This window comes from Cibotium barometz, chromosome 41, assembly GCF_041138505.1.
Source record: "Cibotium barometz isolate CiBa-2024 chromosome 41, ASM4113850v1, whole genome shotgun sequence".
Classification (NCBI taxonomy): Eukaryota; Viridiplantae; Streptophyta; class Polypodiopsida; order Cyatheales; family Cibotiaceae; genus Cibotium; species Cibotium barometz.
The window spans coordinates 10,581,392-10,598,534 of NC_141086.1; positions in this window are offsets into that span (position 1 = coordinate 10,581,392).

A 17,143-nucleotide genomic window follows, 5' to 3' on the forward strand; every position below is an offset into this window, starting at 1 on the left:
AAACATAAATGGAAATTAACTTCAATAGCATTTATTAAATTATGTAACTCTTCACTACTATTCACAATTTAACTTCAATAGCATTTAAAAAACCATACCAATTAAGCTTCTCAAGCTTGAGAGGGATTGAGAAGAGAGAAACATTGAGAAATTATAGAAAAGATCAATATTCACTAATTACCTTACAAATTGCTTGATTCTTTGTTCACGGTAGAGGCCCCCAACCAATCAATTGGTTAAGTATGTTGATGGAGCCACTAATGGGGATTGAAGAAAGAGGGAAGCTCCAAAAACTAGTGAATTATTAAATGAATTCACAGTTCTTGGCTTAGGTGGAGTAGAGTAACGATGCATAAACACTATATATATTTCAACAAGAGGGAGGCTTCTATTTATAGGAAAAATTGAGCTCCTAACCAAACAAACTGATTCTAGAATTTTCCAAATCAGTTTGGTCAATTTTTGATCATTTTTAGGTCAGTTAAGCTAATTTTTTGGAACTAGACTTGAATGAGGAGAGAGGAGAGATGAAATATCTCAATTTTTATGAGTTTAAAACTCATTCAAGCATCTGAAATATGCACCTCCTTTATAGAACTCCCCTTCCTTACATATGTCATACTTGTATAAAGGACCTTAGTCTAAGGGTCTAGATTTTCAGAAATTTTTGGATTATGGTCCAATTAAGGTTCCTATGGGCCAATAGCATCAATCCATGTGTAGGGAGGAGATAAATCCAATTTGTAAAAGAAGATACCCAAAAATGAGTAAATGCTCACATAAGATGAAGAGTTGAAAATGTACAAGGTTTATTAGTAAAAAAATTATGAGCAATATTAAAAGTATGACATATGTAAGGAAGGGGAGTTCTTTAAAGGAGGTGCATATTTCACATAAGATGAAGAGTTGAAAATGTACAAGGTTTATTAGTAAAAGATTATGAGCAATATTAAAAGTATGACATATGTAAGGAAGGGGAGTTCTTTAAAGGAGGTGCATATTTCACATAAGATGAAGAGTTGAAAATGTACAAGGTTTATTAGTAAAAAACTATGAGCAATATTAAAAATATGACATATGTAAGGAAGGGGAGTTCTTTAAAGGAGGTGCATATTTCACATGCTTGAATGAGTTTTAAACTCATAAAAATTGAGATATTTCATCTCTCCTCTCTCCTCATTCAAGTCTAGTTCCAAAAAGTTAGCTTAACTGACCTAAAAATGGTCAAATACCAAACAAACTGATTCTAGAATTTTCTAAATCAGTTTACCTTATTCTTGAAGCCCAGGCAGTGGTTGCAATGGTTGCATCATCTCTGTAGAGTGACCCTCCAAATTGACCTATGATGCAATACTAAATGACAATGTTTGATTGCTTGAGGAAATGAAAAACCATACCACGCTCATCAATAATGTCTCATATGTGGTGAATTCCAAGCACAGAAAGGTTATAGGCCATCCTTAGTTGGGATAATGTAAGCGGCACTTTAAACACTGTACTCCTATGAATGCTCTCTATAGTCAAAGAGTTTCCTTGGTTTGGGGGCTGGCGCAACCATTGTAGGTCCTGTAAAAAGTGGCCCAATCTTGAATGAGAGCAGTAGCATAGGGTGAACCATTGATTTTTCCATTAAAGTGTCCAAAAACTATATCATCATAATAGGTGACCCAAAGTCCATATGCTTCTGTACGCATGTTGCTCAACATGCGAGCCCATGGCCTTGTGTGTGGTGCCACAAAATTAGGTAGAATCATCATGTTCCTCATGAGACTATGATAATGGATATTGAGAATATTAAGTCCACCATGCATCTTAAGCGAGCAAACCAATTCTTGCTTCATCAGACGAAGGGCTTTTCTATTCCACTTTTGTTTTCCACAGGCATTCCAAGGCTTTAGACATGAAAAGTTCAATCTTTCTATGAGACCAAGGCAATAAAAGCAGATAGAATTGCATATACGCCATGATTATAGATTGCACTATTCGTAGATGTACATGCAATGGTCATGTAGAGAGTTTCCAATTTTCAATTTTTGATGTAGCTTCTGTATCACCCATTCAATGAGATTCTTTGAAGACCTCTCATTCAATGGGATATCCATAGATAGATAGATAGATATACATATACATATACATGTGTGTGTGTGTGTGTGTGTATGTATATTTTACAATCACAATCGTAGCTTAGTTGGTAGAAGAGGTAGAGTGTTGTCTCATAGGTCTTGGGTTCTATACACACACACACACACACACACACGTATGTGTGTGTGTGTGTGTGTGTGTGTGTGTATACATATTGTAACCACATTGGTAGTTCAATTGGTAGAAGAGGATGAGTGTTATCATAGAGATTCTGGTCTCAATTCTCATTAACTACAATGGACGTGCACCCTTGTACAAATTTGAGTTGTATACACAAGTCGAGTGTAAATATCCATTTCTTGTTAAGTTCAAGCATTCTTGTGTGTGTGTGTGTGTGTGTGTGTGTGTGTGAGAGAGAGAGAGAGAGAGAGAGAGAGAGAGAGAGAGAGAGAGAGATGTATGTGTGTGTGTGTATGTGTGTGTATACATATATATATGTATATCTATATGTACATGTGTGTGTGTGTGTGTGTGTGTGTGTGTGTGTGTGTGTGTATATATATATATATATATAGAGAGAGAGAGAGAGAGAGAGAGATAGATATAGATATAGATATAGATATATATGTATATGTATGTGTATACATATATATATATATCTATGTCTATATGTGTGTGTGTGTGTGTGTACATATATACATATATATATGCACATATGTATGTATGTATGCATGTACACACACATATATATACATATACAAACACATATATAGATATAGATATAGATATAAACACACACACACACACACACACACACACACACACACACACACATAAATTGAATACACTAAACGTTTTAGACCACTCTGAAACTATGGCAGAAGTAGTTTCGCTGCGAGAATCAAAATGGATTTTGCATATAATCCCATGCACATAGATAGATAGATAGATAGATAAATACATACATATGTGTGTGTGTACACGGATACATACACATATATAAACACATGTGTATGTGTTTACACATACATACATACACATATATAAACACATGTGTACACACACATGTGTATGTGTGTGTACACACGCACATATATAAATATCCTTGGAATTTCTATTAGATAGCATACCATCAAGCTTCAAATTTAAGGTAGATGGTATTACATTGGGAAGAAGATCTAAAAATACTTTCAGTTATATGAAATGTCTGTTTGTCCTCTAAACTTGAAGTTTAGTTCTTAATACAAGACAATTTTAGACACATTTATCTTGTCTTCAAGATTTAATATTGTTATATTTAAAATACAAGACAAGGTGATCAATGTTAGACAAGAAAATGAACTCAGTAATTATTCCACCTTCTTATATTTAAGATATAAGAAAACATGATCAATGTTAGACAAGAAAATGAGCTCAACAATTATTCCACCTTCTTATATTTAAGATATAAGAAAACATGATCAATGTTAAACAAAAAACAAAACTCAATATACAATAATCTGATATATATATATATATATATATCAAGGGTATCTGTACAAGCTAGCTAGGTATAAAGAGTGAGAAGAAAATCTCATTCTCAATGTTTTTCTACTTCTTAGGCTTTGGGCTGTGACTCGTTGGTCTCTGTGGATTCTTTAGTTGACTTGGACTCCTCTTTAACAGGCTTCACTTTAGCCTTTCCTTTCTTCTTTGACACTTTTGCTATTTTCTTCTTTGTGGTTGTCTCAAATGTTGAGATATCAAGCTCAACTAGTGCTATGGCGGACATTGATGATCTGCTTTGGTGATATCTTTCGCATCTACATCACTGGCATGGTTGTTGAGATTATGGGTGATATGTGGCCAGTGGGATGACAGGTTGTGTGACAGTCATTTTGGATCACTAGAGGCTGGTATAGTTATAGCGTCAGCTCATTTAGTCGGGTTCACATAATGGACTGACCCTTGTATGTTGTAGTAGTTGAGTACTAACCCATGTAGTGTGTTCTCTTATCTTTATGTTATGTTGCTTGAGTAGAGAAGAAGAAGATAGAAGGAAATTTAGCTATCCATCTCTCCCTTGTGTCTTGCTCTCTCTTGAAAAGATGCAGGGGAGAAGAGAGCTTGAGCTCTTGCAAGCACACACACACTCACAAAACCCTAAAAGAGAACACATAAGGTGAGAGGCTGAAAATATTCTTCTTCTTCACACAACACTCAACACATCATATACAAAGATAAGAGTACACACCATATGAAAAGGTACTCAACCAAATACATACTAGGGTTCTCTATAGTGTGAACCCAACTAAATGAGCTGGCGCTATAACTATGCCAGTCTCAAGAATGACTATCACACAGCCTGTCATCCCACTGGCCGCATATCACTCATGATCTCACCAACCATGCCAGTGGTGTAAGTGTGGGGCCTATCCCCCAGGTGGGTCATCAGTGTCCACCGCCTCACTAGATGAGCTCGATATCTCAACACTCCCCCTCGAGCTCAACTCCATCTCATGTACACCAAGCGAAGCCCTAAATTTGTGGAGCTTCTCTCTGTACCCAATGCTTTGGTGACGATGTCAGCGACCTGATCCTGTGTGCTGACATAAACAAGGTCAACGTCTCCTGCCAAAACCTTCTCTCTGACAAAATGGTAGTGGACCTCTATATGCTTCATGTGAGCAAAAAATTGTGTTCCTGGTCAACTGTATACTGCTAATGTTGTCAGAGAAAATGAAAACTTGTCTATCCATTGATAGATCCAAATCTGCAAGTAACTTTCTCAACCAAGCTACCTCACATGCTGCCATAGTAGTACCTCTGTACTCGACCTCTGTACTGGATAGAGCAACCGTAGGCTGCTTCTTGCTGCTCCAAGTCACAGCAGCACTCCCCAAAGAAAACATGAAGCCACTAGTAGATATTCTATCTAAGATACTACCAGCCTAATCAGCATCTATGTACCCATGTACACATATCTCTGTCCCAGTTTCATAAAATAGTCCACAATGCAAAGTAGACCTCACATACCTTAGTATGTGTCAATGCATCCAAATGCGGCTTTCGGGGAACCTGCATAAACTGACTCACCAACCCAAGAGCATAGCTCAAATCTGGCCTGGTGATTGTCATGTAGATCAAGCTTCCTACTATGCGCCTATACATAGTAGGATCCTCCAAAATCTCTCCTGAATCTGCACTCAACTTGCCATTCTGATCCAATGGCACTGAGATAGGCTTACAGCCTATCATACCATACTTGGACAACATGTCCAAGCCATACTGTCTCTGCAGTAATCCAATACCATGTGGTGACCTAATCACCTCAATGCCCAAGAAATATCTGAGCTCCCCCAGATCCTTCATCTCAAACTTCTGCCTGAGCAAGATCTTTACATCGAAGATCTCTGCATCATGGTTGTGGGATCCCACTGCCCCCTCCGCACACTGGATTCCTGGTAGCTGGTAGCAGAAGCAGCTCCCTCATGCGCGGGGCAGGGTTTCCCACTTAGGGCCTCGCCCTCGAATGTTTGGGCACAAGACTAAGCTGGTGGTCATTCCGAAAACCAAAACCGGGAAAATTTCCCATGCCCAAAAGACGGGGACAATTCCACCATTTTTATTAACAAATTTTTCTAACGAAGTCAAGATACTGAACTAACCTTCATCTGAATAAACCAGATAGAAGGGAAACTATTATAGACTTAACTTGAAGGGATCAATGCTTTTTTCCTAATTGAATCAGGCACATCCATTGATCTATTCATTAGAGAAGTCTTCAGGCTTTTATTTAACTACTCGAGTTCTAAACATATTTCTATTAATCAATTTTATTATTAAAGCTCTACTAATTCCATCCTATCCGGCCCATGTGTTAGCCACCGCCCAACCACTGGAATTGGTAGAACCAGACAAGTACTCACCCACCCATAATTGAATGCCTTTCTTAACTTTTGCTTTAGAATACAGATATGCACACACTCCTCTTTAAACTTTAACTTATAAAACAATCCATTGACAAACAATTATTGGTTACAGATGTCATAACTCCAATTTTCCATTCAATCCTTGTTTCTCACAAAGAAAATAGTATCACTCTGGACTCTCCATGGTCAGCCAACGAGATCCAGTAATAACAGATTACAATAAACATTGGTCCATCATATAATAATATATATCTTCCATGACATACACATGGGTGTCCTAAGCACCGCGAGCCCGTGCATCACCCACCTGGTCAGAACCCTCTTGGATCCTCCTTAGGTGTCCTGGCACTTCACTCAGGGACCGCTTTGTCGGCCCTCGCCCATCGTACCAAAAGCACACCATTTTTCACCATACCAAGGGCTGGTCAAGACCTGGGTAGGTTTTTGCCACGTGAGCCGTCCTTTGAACACTCCCCGCCGCCAGTTGTTGCAAAACCGAACTTCCCTTTAGAAAAACACATATACCAAATGCTCCCTCCAGCATTCTGGTGTAAGACAGTCCTTTAAGAAAATAGGGTTTCTATGCAAGTTTTCAGTTTTGAGTTTCTTTTGAATACAATAAGTATATCTTAAATCTATATCCCAAGACTTTCTGATCGCAGGTCTGAATTCCAAACAGAATTCCTCAAATTCTGTAACATTGATCCTCAGATCAGAATCAAAGGGTCTTAACTTGATTTCAGATTTGCTGGGTGATTTGAGTGAATTTTCCTGAATTGGTCACATCGTCTTTTCTTGAAACTAACGAAGGAGTTATGTCTTGGTCATAGTCTAATTCAGGGTTTGAGTCTGGAAAGGTTCTCCCTGAACTATCTTTCTCAAAGGGTAATATTTCAATTACTACTTTACTGAATTTCATTCATTGAGTATTTGCTTAACTGAATTCAAAACTAATCACGAATTCCTTTGAGGAATAAATTAATCAATTATCTAAAATTCTGACTTCGATAGTTTTTCTGAGTTTTCTCATAACCATCCTAGAGAATATGAAACGGTAGAATTTTCTCTCACAGAGTATTTACTTATTCATTTACCAATATTCATGGGATTTAAACATAGGATTAAAGAGAACTCTTATTTTGATATAAAAATTTTGTATGCATCTATTTATGCATAAAATCCAACTTCTATGGAAATAACACTTTTATGTAAAAGAAAATCCTTTTATGCCTCTATTTATGCATAAAAATCAATTTTGATGAAAGTAACACTTTTATAAATTAAAAAAAATCTTTTATGCATAAAAATCAATTTTGATGAACGTAACACTTTTATAATAAAAAAATTCTTTCATGAATCTATTTATGCATAAAAATCAATTTTGATGAAAGTAACACTTTTATAATTAAGAAAATTCTTTTATGCATCTATTTATGCATAAAATCAATTTTGATGAAAGTAACACTTTTATAATTTTAAAAAAAATTCTTTTATGCATCTATTTATACATTTTGATGAAAGTAACACTTTTAGAATAAAAACAATTTCTCCAATATGCATCTTTCTATGCATAGAAATTAACTCTAATGGAAATAACACATTTATAAAAATATTTCTAATATACATTTTTTTATGCATAGAATGAAAATAACACTTTTAGAATACACAAACGGTGGGGATTACTCTTTTTGAATAATAAAAGATAAAACTTATTTCACAAAATTTAAGAAAATTTTGCCATAACCTCCTTTATATAGCTGACCATTTTTCATTTTTTTAATTCTCAAGTTACTTAGAAATTATCCCAAACGGTTTAAAGCATTCTAAACTAATCAAATTCTACTTTTTTAAAGAGAAACAATATGAAAAGTTTAATTCTAAGAATTTGATTACATATCTAGGATAAAGAAAGGCTGAATTCAAGAATGAAGAGAGGGGGAAAGCCTTTCCAACAAGGCATAACATCATTTTTCATTTTAAAGAAAACAAAAATTAGAAAACCATTAAATGGAATAAAGAAAAAGTAGGATTTCTAGCTTACATGAGTTTTTGTAAGCTTTCCTTTGGCTTGATGGTTTGAGGGATCTACTCTTGTTTGCAACAAGAGTGGCCACCAATTCTTTTGAAGAGGAAATGGTCAAAAACTAATGAATTATCAAAAAATTCACTGTTTTTGGCTACACTAGGTGTTCTCATAGCTGGTATCCCAAGATCCTCATCAAGGCTCATCTCTGAGCCACTAGACTCTCCATCAACATGATAATGCCCTGTAGAAATGTCATGCATACTAAAGGCTCAACCACTTTCTCTTTGCCTTTATGTGATGTACTAATCACATTTGCAGGACTGGTATTATGACGCAGCCTGCCACTCCATGGTCTGTCAACTAAACCACTAGATGAGGACTCTCCTGGTCCACTCAAAGACTATGATTGCTGACTTGTTTTCTGTGCAATCACATTTCCACTCACATCAGTCCCAACAGCTTCTTTTTCAGCAGCATACCAGTTGCTCATCTCATCAAAAACATCCCTGCTTACCCTCAACTCACGTGTAGCAGGGTTATAACACCTGTATCTCTTTTCCTCAAGGGAATACCCAATAAACATACATTTTCAGATTTTGGATCCAGCTTAGTTCTCAGCTCATCTGGCACATGCACATATGCAATGCATCCAAAGACTTTCAGATGAGACAAATCAGGTTTTCTGCCAGTAAACCTCTCCTATGGAGTTACATCATGTATGGCTATAGTTGGAGTCCTGTTCATGATGTAAACTGCTGTAGAAATAGCCTTAGCCCAATAGCTATGCAACATATTCTTCTCTCCCATCACAATGCTTGCGCAATCTCTATGAGATCCCCACTACCCCCTCTGTGCACCGGATTCCCAGATGGTAGCAGCGCAAGCAGCTTCCTCTTGCGTGGGGCAGGGTTTCCCACTCGGGGCCTCGCCCTCCTCGAATGTCTGGCCACGAGACTAAGCTGGTGGTCATTCCGAAAACAGAAACCGGGAAAATTTCCCATGCCTGAAAAATGAGGACAACTCCACCATTTATATTTTCTTAATGAATTTTTCTAACGAGGTCAACATACTGAACTAACCTTCATCTGAATAAACCAGATAGAAGGGAAACTATTACAGACTTAACTTGAATGGATCAATGCTTTTTTCCTAATTTGAATCAGGCATAGCCGTTGATCTATTCATTTGAGAAGTCTTCAGGCTATAAATTAACTACTCGAGTTCTAAGTGTAATCCTATTAATCAATTTTATTATTAAAACTCTACTGATTCCAGCCTAACCCCATCTGGCCCATGGGTTAGCCATCGCCCAACCACTGGAATAGTAGAACCAAACAAGTACTCACCCACCCATAATTGAAAGCCTTTCTTAACTTTTGCTTTAGAATATAGATACTCACACACTCCTCTTTAAACTGTAATTTATAAAACAGTCCATTGATAAACAATTACAGATGTCACAACTCAAAATTTCCATTCAATCCTTGTTTCTCATAAAACAATATCACTCTAGACTCTCCGTTGAGACCAGCAGATGAGCAACGAGATCCAGTAATAGATTACAATAAGTTTCTTGTCATCATACATATATATCTTCCATGACATATGCATGGGTGTCCTCGGCACCGCGAGCCCGTGCATCGCTTGGTCAGAACCCTCCAGGATGATGCTCCTTAGGTGTCCTGGCACTTCACTCAGGGACCTCTTTGTTGACCCTCGCCCATCGTATACCGGAAGCACCGGAAGCACACCATTTTACACCATACCCAAGCTAGTCAAGATCTGGGCAGGTTTTTGCCACGTGAGCCGTCCTTTAAACACTCCTCGCCAGCTATTGCAACCGAACTTCCCTTAGAAAAACACATATACCAAATGCTCCCTCTACATTCTAGCGTAAGACAGTCCTTTAAGAAAATAGGGTTTCTATGCAAGTTTTCAGTTTTGATTTTCTTTTGAATACAATGAGTATATCTTAATTCCATATCCCAAGACTTCTAGATCACAGGTCTCGATTCCCAAAGCAGAATTCCTCGAATTCTGAATTCTTGATCCTCAGATCAAAATCAAGGGTCTCAACTTAGTTTCAGATTCAATGGGTGATTTGAGTGTAGATTACTGAACTGGTCACATCGTCATTTCTTGAAACTGACGAAGGAGTTACGTCTTGGTTAGGGTCTGATTCAGGGTTTGAGTCTAAAAAGGTTCTCCCTGAACTATCTTTCTCGAAGGTAATATTTCAATTACTACTTTACTGAATTCAAAACTAAACATGAATTCCTATGAGGAATAAATTAGTCATTTATCTAAAATTCTAACTTCGATAGTTTTTCTGAATTTTCTCATTACCATCCTAGCGAATATGAAACGGTATAAGTTTCCTTCACTGAGTATTTACTTACTCATTTTTCCAATATTCATGGGATTTAAACATAGGATTAAAGTGAACTCTTATTTTGATATAAAAATTTCTGTATGCATCTATTTATGCATAAAATCCACCTTCTATGGAAATAACACTTTTATAAAAAAGAAAATCCTTTTATGCATCTATTTATGCATAAAAATCAATATTGATGAAAGTAACTCTTTATAATTAAAAAAGTTTCTTTTATGCATCTATTTATGCATAAAAAACAATATTAATGAAAGTAACACTTTTATAATTAAAAAAATCTTTTATGCTCCATGTTATGCATAAAAATCAATATTAGTGAAAGTAACACTTTTATGATAAAAAAAAATTCTTGTATGCATCATTTTATGCATAAAAATCAATATTAGTGAAAGTAACACTTTTATAATAAAAAAAAATTTTTATGCATATATTTATGCATAAAAATCAATATTGATGAAAGTAATGCTTTTATAATAATAAAAACTTCTTTTTATGCATCTATTTATGCATAAAAATCAATATTGATGAAAGTAACACTTTTATAATAAAAAAAATTCTTTTACGCATTATTTTATGCATAAAAATCAATATTAGTGAAAGTAACACTTTTATAATTTAAAAAATCATTTTATGCATAAAAATCAATATTAGTGAAAGTAACACTTTTATAATTAAAAAAATTCTTTTATGCATCTATTTATGCATAAAAATCAATATTGATGAAAGTAACACTTTTGTAATAAAAAAAAATAAACCAATATGCATCTTTCTATGCATAGAACTTAAATCTAATGAAAATCACTCTTTTATAAAAAATAACCAATATGCATCTTTCTATGCATAGAATTTCTATCTAATGAAAATCACTCTTTTATGATTAAAAATAATAATCAATATGCATCTTTCTATGCATAGAATTTAAATCTAATGGAAATAACACTTTTGGAATAAATATATTTCTACTATGCATTTTTCTATGCATAGAATGAAAATGACACTTTTAGAATACACAAACAATAGGGATTATTCTTTTAGAATAATAAAAGATGAAACTTATTTTACAAAATTTTAGAAAATTTTACGATAGCCTCCTTTGTATGGCTGACCGTTTTTCAAATTTTTCTACTTTAATTTACTTAACCCCAATTGGTTTAAAGCATTCTACTTTAATTTACTTAACCCCAATTGGCTGACCGTTTTTCAATTTTTCCTACTTTAATCTACTTAAAAATTAACCCCAATTGGTTTAAAGCATTCTAGACTAATCAATTTTCACTTTTAAAAGAGAACAATATAAAATGTTTGATTCCAACAATTAGATTACTTAACTAGGATAGAGAAGGGCTGATTTTAAATATGAGAGAGGAGGAAAGCCTTTCCAACAAGGCATAGCATCCATTTATCATTTCAAACAAAACAAAAATTAGAACACCATTAAAAGAATAAAGAAAAATATAAGATTTCTAACTTACATGAATTCTGGGAGCTTTCCTTTGGCTTGATAGTTTGAGGGATCTACTCTTGTTTGCAACAAGAGTGGCCACCAAATCTTTAGAAGTGAGAATGGTCAAAAACTAGTGAATTATTAAGAAATTCATAGTTCTTGGCTCTTGGGAGGAGTGAAGTAACAGTGCATAAAACACTATTAAGCTTCAACAAAGGGGGAGGCTTTTATTTATAGGAAAAAGTGAGCTCCTAACCAAGCAAACTGATTCTAGATTCCAGATCAGTTTGGTCAATTTGACCATTTTTAGGTCAGTTTAGCTTACTTTTTGGAACTAGACTTGAATTAGCAAGGAGAGATGAAATATCTCAATTTTTGATAATTTAAAACTCCACCACACATGTGAAATAGGAGCCTCCTTCATGAGGGGGGAATTCCCATTGTGAGGTGTCAAAAATCCATTTTTTTAGTATTTCCTTTGGTCCTTAGTCCACACTTCATCTTATGTGAGTATTTACTCATTTTTGGGGGGGATTTTCTTTATTTCTTCTATTTATCTTCTCCACACATTTGGATGAATCTGATTGGCCCCTCAAAACCTTAATTTAAAATTTTCAAAAAATCTGGACCGCTAGGATAAGGCCTCTTGAACAGATTATACTTGATTTCTAATGCACCTTCTGAAAATCTTTTTGAACTTTTATTTTTTGGGGGAACTTATTTTAATAAGAAGATATATTTTTCCATCAAAAAATATTCAAAATCTAAATAACCTCTCTCTAGAATATTTTCTCTCTCTAGGCCAAAACATGTAGAAACAAAATCTTTTATATTTCTGAAGAGGGATTTGATTACAGGGGAAGATGCTGGACATCTTGAGAGGCTGGGGAGGAATCTTACATTCTCTCCCACTTGAAAAACACGAGATGTCCTCATCTCGCAAACTGGGAGTAATCCCGCAACAGTTTGGCTTCTTTCTCCCAAGTGGCATCTTCAAAAGGATAAAACTTCCATTTGACCAATAATTCTCTCAGAATTCTATTTCTAAGAATCTTTTCTCAAACATCAAGGATTTCTTCAGGTTGGAGTTCCATTTGCCCTTGGCTTGAAGAAGTTAAGATTTCATCACCATGAAGCACATGATGCGGGCTTGGTACATACTTTTTAAGAAGGTTGACATGAAATACATTACGTACTTTGAAATGAGGAGGCAGAAGAAGCTCGTAGGCCAAGTTACCTACTTTCTTTGTAATCAGATATGGCCCACAATATCTGGGGGATAACTTCTTGTACTTCCCAAGAGATAGAGAACTTCTTTTGGGGCGTACTCGAATGAAGACCATATCTGCTTCTTCGAATTTTCTGTCTGTCCTCTTCTTATCTGCATACAACTTCTATCTATCCTGGGCAGCTTTTATATCTTTGCGAATTGCCTGCATCTGCTGCTTCATGTCGTCAAGCATCTCTTTGGACATCTTGACCCTAATCAATGGGTCCGACCAAGTTAATGGAGTTAAGCAATCTTGTCCATACAAAGCTTTGAAAGGGCTCATCCCAATACTTCTGTGATAAGAAGCTTTGAAAGGGCTCATCCCAATACTTCTATGATAAGAAGCATTGTAGGCGAACTTGACTAGGTGCAGATAACTTAGCCACTTCTTGGGTTCCCTATGACCGAAGTATATCTTCAATTACTTGGTTTACCCTTTCTATTTGACTATCGGTCTCAGGGTGGTAAGCTGTGCTGAGATCGAAGAAAGTTCCTACTGCTTCAAAAAATGCAGTCTAGAATCTTGACGTGAATTTGGGATCTCGATCACTTACTATTCTTCTGGGTAGGCCATGCAATCTGAAGATTTCCTTTGGCCACATCCACTGCAGTGTAGGTTTCTTTTACTGGAATCAGATAGGCAACTTTGGTTAGTCCATCAACTACCACGAAGATGGAGTTGTAACTTGATTGCACTGAAGGTAATCCAGTAAATCCATACTGATGCATTCCCACTTCATCTGGGGGATGTCTAATGGATGTAACTTCCTCGGCATTTTTACTCTCTCGGCCTTGACTTTCTGACAGGTCAGACATTGACATACATGATTAAGCACATCCCTTTTTAGACCAGGCCAAAAGATGCTTTTCTTCACAAACATATAGGTTTTGATGAAACCGGGATGTCCTGCAATAAGGCTGTCATGGGCTTCATTCAGAATTTGACCCTTGGTTCCCTCATCATTGGGAATGCATAGCCTGCGATTATAATACATAATTCCATCATCCAGGCTGTACCCTTGAACTCAGTTCAACTCCTGTGGAGTTTTGCTTTCCTGCATAAGTAGGGTAGCAATAGGGCCAAAGAATCTACTTCTGCCTTGCTTCAATAATCAAAGGATTTGACACTATAGTAATTGCAAGCAAGGAGGCTTTTCTGCTAAGGGCATTTGCTACCACATTTTCTTTGCCTGGGCAGTACTTGATTTCAAAATCAAATTCCTACAGGGTCTGCATCCGAGTCTGCATCCACCGTCTTTGGCACATGTTGAGATCCTTCTAAGTGAAGATCCACCACTTTAAGCTCTGATGATCTGTCATCAAAGTGAATCTTTGACCCAGTAGGTAATGTCTCCACAACTTTAGGGCATATACTACTGAAAGTAGTTCCAGGTCATGGACAGTATAATTCCTCTCATGCGTTCTGAGTTTTCGGGATTCATAGGCCACTGCATGAGTGCACCTCCCAGGGCAAAACCACTGGCATCAGTTATTACTACCTCAAAGGGTAGAGAGAAATCTGGGAGCTTCAGAACGGGATTGGTTACCAAGGCGGTCTTCACCTTATCAAAAGCACTCTGGCACCTGGCAGACCATTGAAACGGGATATTCTTCTTGAGAAGATTAGTCAGGGGGGAAGCTATGAGAGCATACTTTGGTATAAAAATTCTATACCAACCAGTCAATCCCAAGAATCCCCTGACTTCTTTCACTGTTTCTGGTTCACGCCAATCTATGACTACTTGGACTTTTGGGGAATCTGGAGAAGTTCCATCTTTGGATACCAAAAAGCCCAAGTATTCAACATGGTCGGCAGAGAAAGTGCATTTGCTCTTTTTTGCAAAAGAGTTGGTGCTTCCTTAGAATCTCAAGAACTTTTCTGACATGAGCTTCATGGTCAGCTGCATAATTTGAGAAAATCAGAATATGATCAAAGAAAACAAGAACAAAATCATCCAAGTATTCTCTGAGAATGTCCTGCATTAATCGATTGAATGTAGCTGGGGCATTTGTCAATCCAAACGGCATGACAGCGAATTCATAATGCCCATACCGAGTATTGATGGATGTCTTCGTGGGGATGATATCTTGCTGATTAATCCTAATCTAATAATACCTTGATTTGAGATCTATCTTTGTGAAGATCTGGGCTCCACTTAGCCTGTCCCCAGAAGCTCATCAATTCTGGGGATAGGATACTTATTCTTAACTGTCAGGTGATTGAGACCTCTGTAGTCCACACAGAGTCTTAGCGTTCCATCTTTCTTTTTTTGAAAAAGAGAACTGGCGCACCCCAAGGTGAAACACTGGGTCTTACAAACCCTTGTTCTAACAGCTATCTAAGCTGTTCCTTGAGTTTGATGGCTTCAAGAACTAGCATTTTGTATGTGCACAGGGCTACTAGCTGAGCTCCAGGGGTCAATTCTATCACATGATCTACTTCCCAAATGGGGGGCATCTCTGTTAGCTCTGCTGGGAATAAATCATCATAATCACTTAACCATTCAGGTTCTTTAGCTTTTAACTTTGAGTCTACCGGATTCATTTTGACAAGATAAATGCGCTGCTTCTTTCTAAGTCCTTTTAGTAACTTAGAAGCCTTTACTAACTACAGACTTGGGGATCCTGAAATTTTGATTCCTTGAACCTTGTTTCCGTGAAGGTCACGGAAGGAAATGGTTCCATTTATGACAGTGAACGTCAGCTGACAGTGAATGTCAGCTTGATTTTTGTGGAGCCAATCCATTCCAAGGATCCCATCAAAAACTCCCAAAGGTAGGTCAGTTAAATTCCCATCTAGATTGAAATGAATACGATGTGTCTCAAGGTGAGTGAAAAGAATCTTCCCACTTGCCAATTCAACTTGCATAGGTTTCCCTGATTTCTGATCTAAGACTAGCTTACGCAAGCATCCAGGGGAAATGAAAGAATGAGTACTGCCTGAATCAATCAAAAGCTTAAAAGTCTTACCTTGATACTCAGTTGGAGTATGAATGACGAAGAATTGGCGATTTGGCCCTTGGTTTTCAATTGCAGCATAAATCTGTCCTCTTTCCTCTCCACTACTTCTGCAATTGTGACTGCTCTGGTTGCTACAGTCTGAGAGGTGGAACTCTTTCTCTTTGGTTGCCCCAGTTCTGGGTGGGAAGGAGTTTTGAGGCTACTCTGGACAGAGGCAGACGGCTGTGAGCTAGGAGTTCTCCTGGGATTGCTCTGATTTGGGCGAGATGGTCCTTGACTTCCCTGTCCCCTTGACATGGCAGGAGTTGGAGCTGGTGACCAAAACCCTAGCATCCAAAACACTGGTTCTCACTTCTGAGCTCATCCCTCTGAATCCTTGAAATAGGTGGGGCTCCTGAGAAAGTGTTCTAAGGGAATGGTCTTCCTTCACTTGTGAATCTTCCTGTATCCTGATTCTGAATTGGGCCTTGCTGCCTCTTTGGGGGAGGAAAGTTTGAAGTACTTCTCGGGGTTTGGAATCTTTTAAAGTTAGAGGGTGCAGGCTTTGGCGGGACCTTAACATCAAAGGCTTTGGCAAAGTCTTTCACCATTCTTACTGCTTCGGCCATTGAGACAAGTTTGGCATTCTTTACTAAGGTGTCCAATGACTCGTTCATTCCTGGAATGAACCTAACATATAACCGTTTCAAAATACAACAGGGCGTGAGGTGTAGTTTTGGTCCCTCTAAAAAAACACCTAAAATCACCTAAAAATGTGAAAAAAACTAATAATTTATGTGGAAAAATTTTAGTAACCTTATTTTAGACAGTTTTAGTGACATTTTTGTTTCAAATGGCTCAGACACTTTAAAAAGTTTCAAACTCCACTCAAAATTGGTCACTTTCATGAAATATTAATTTTCATCTTAAAAAAGCTTACAAATTTGGTCTAAAACAATCATTTGTTATTACCAATCAATGGAGAGTTCAATTTAAATCAAAATTTTAGGAATTAAAATGATTGTTATTTTTTAAAAATTAAAAAACAAAGATGTTCACATCTTCTTAAGATATA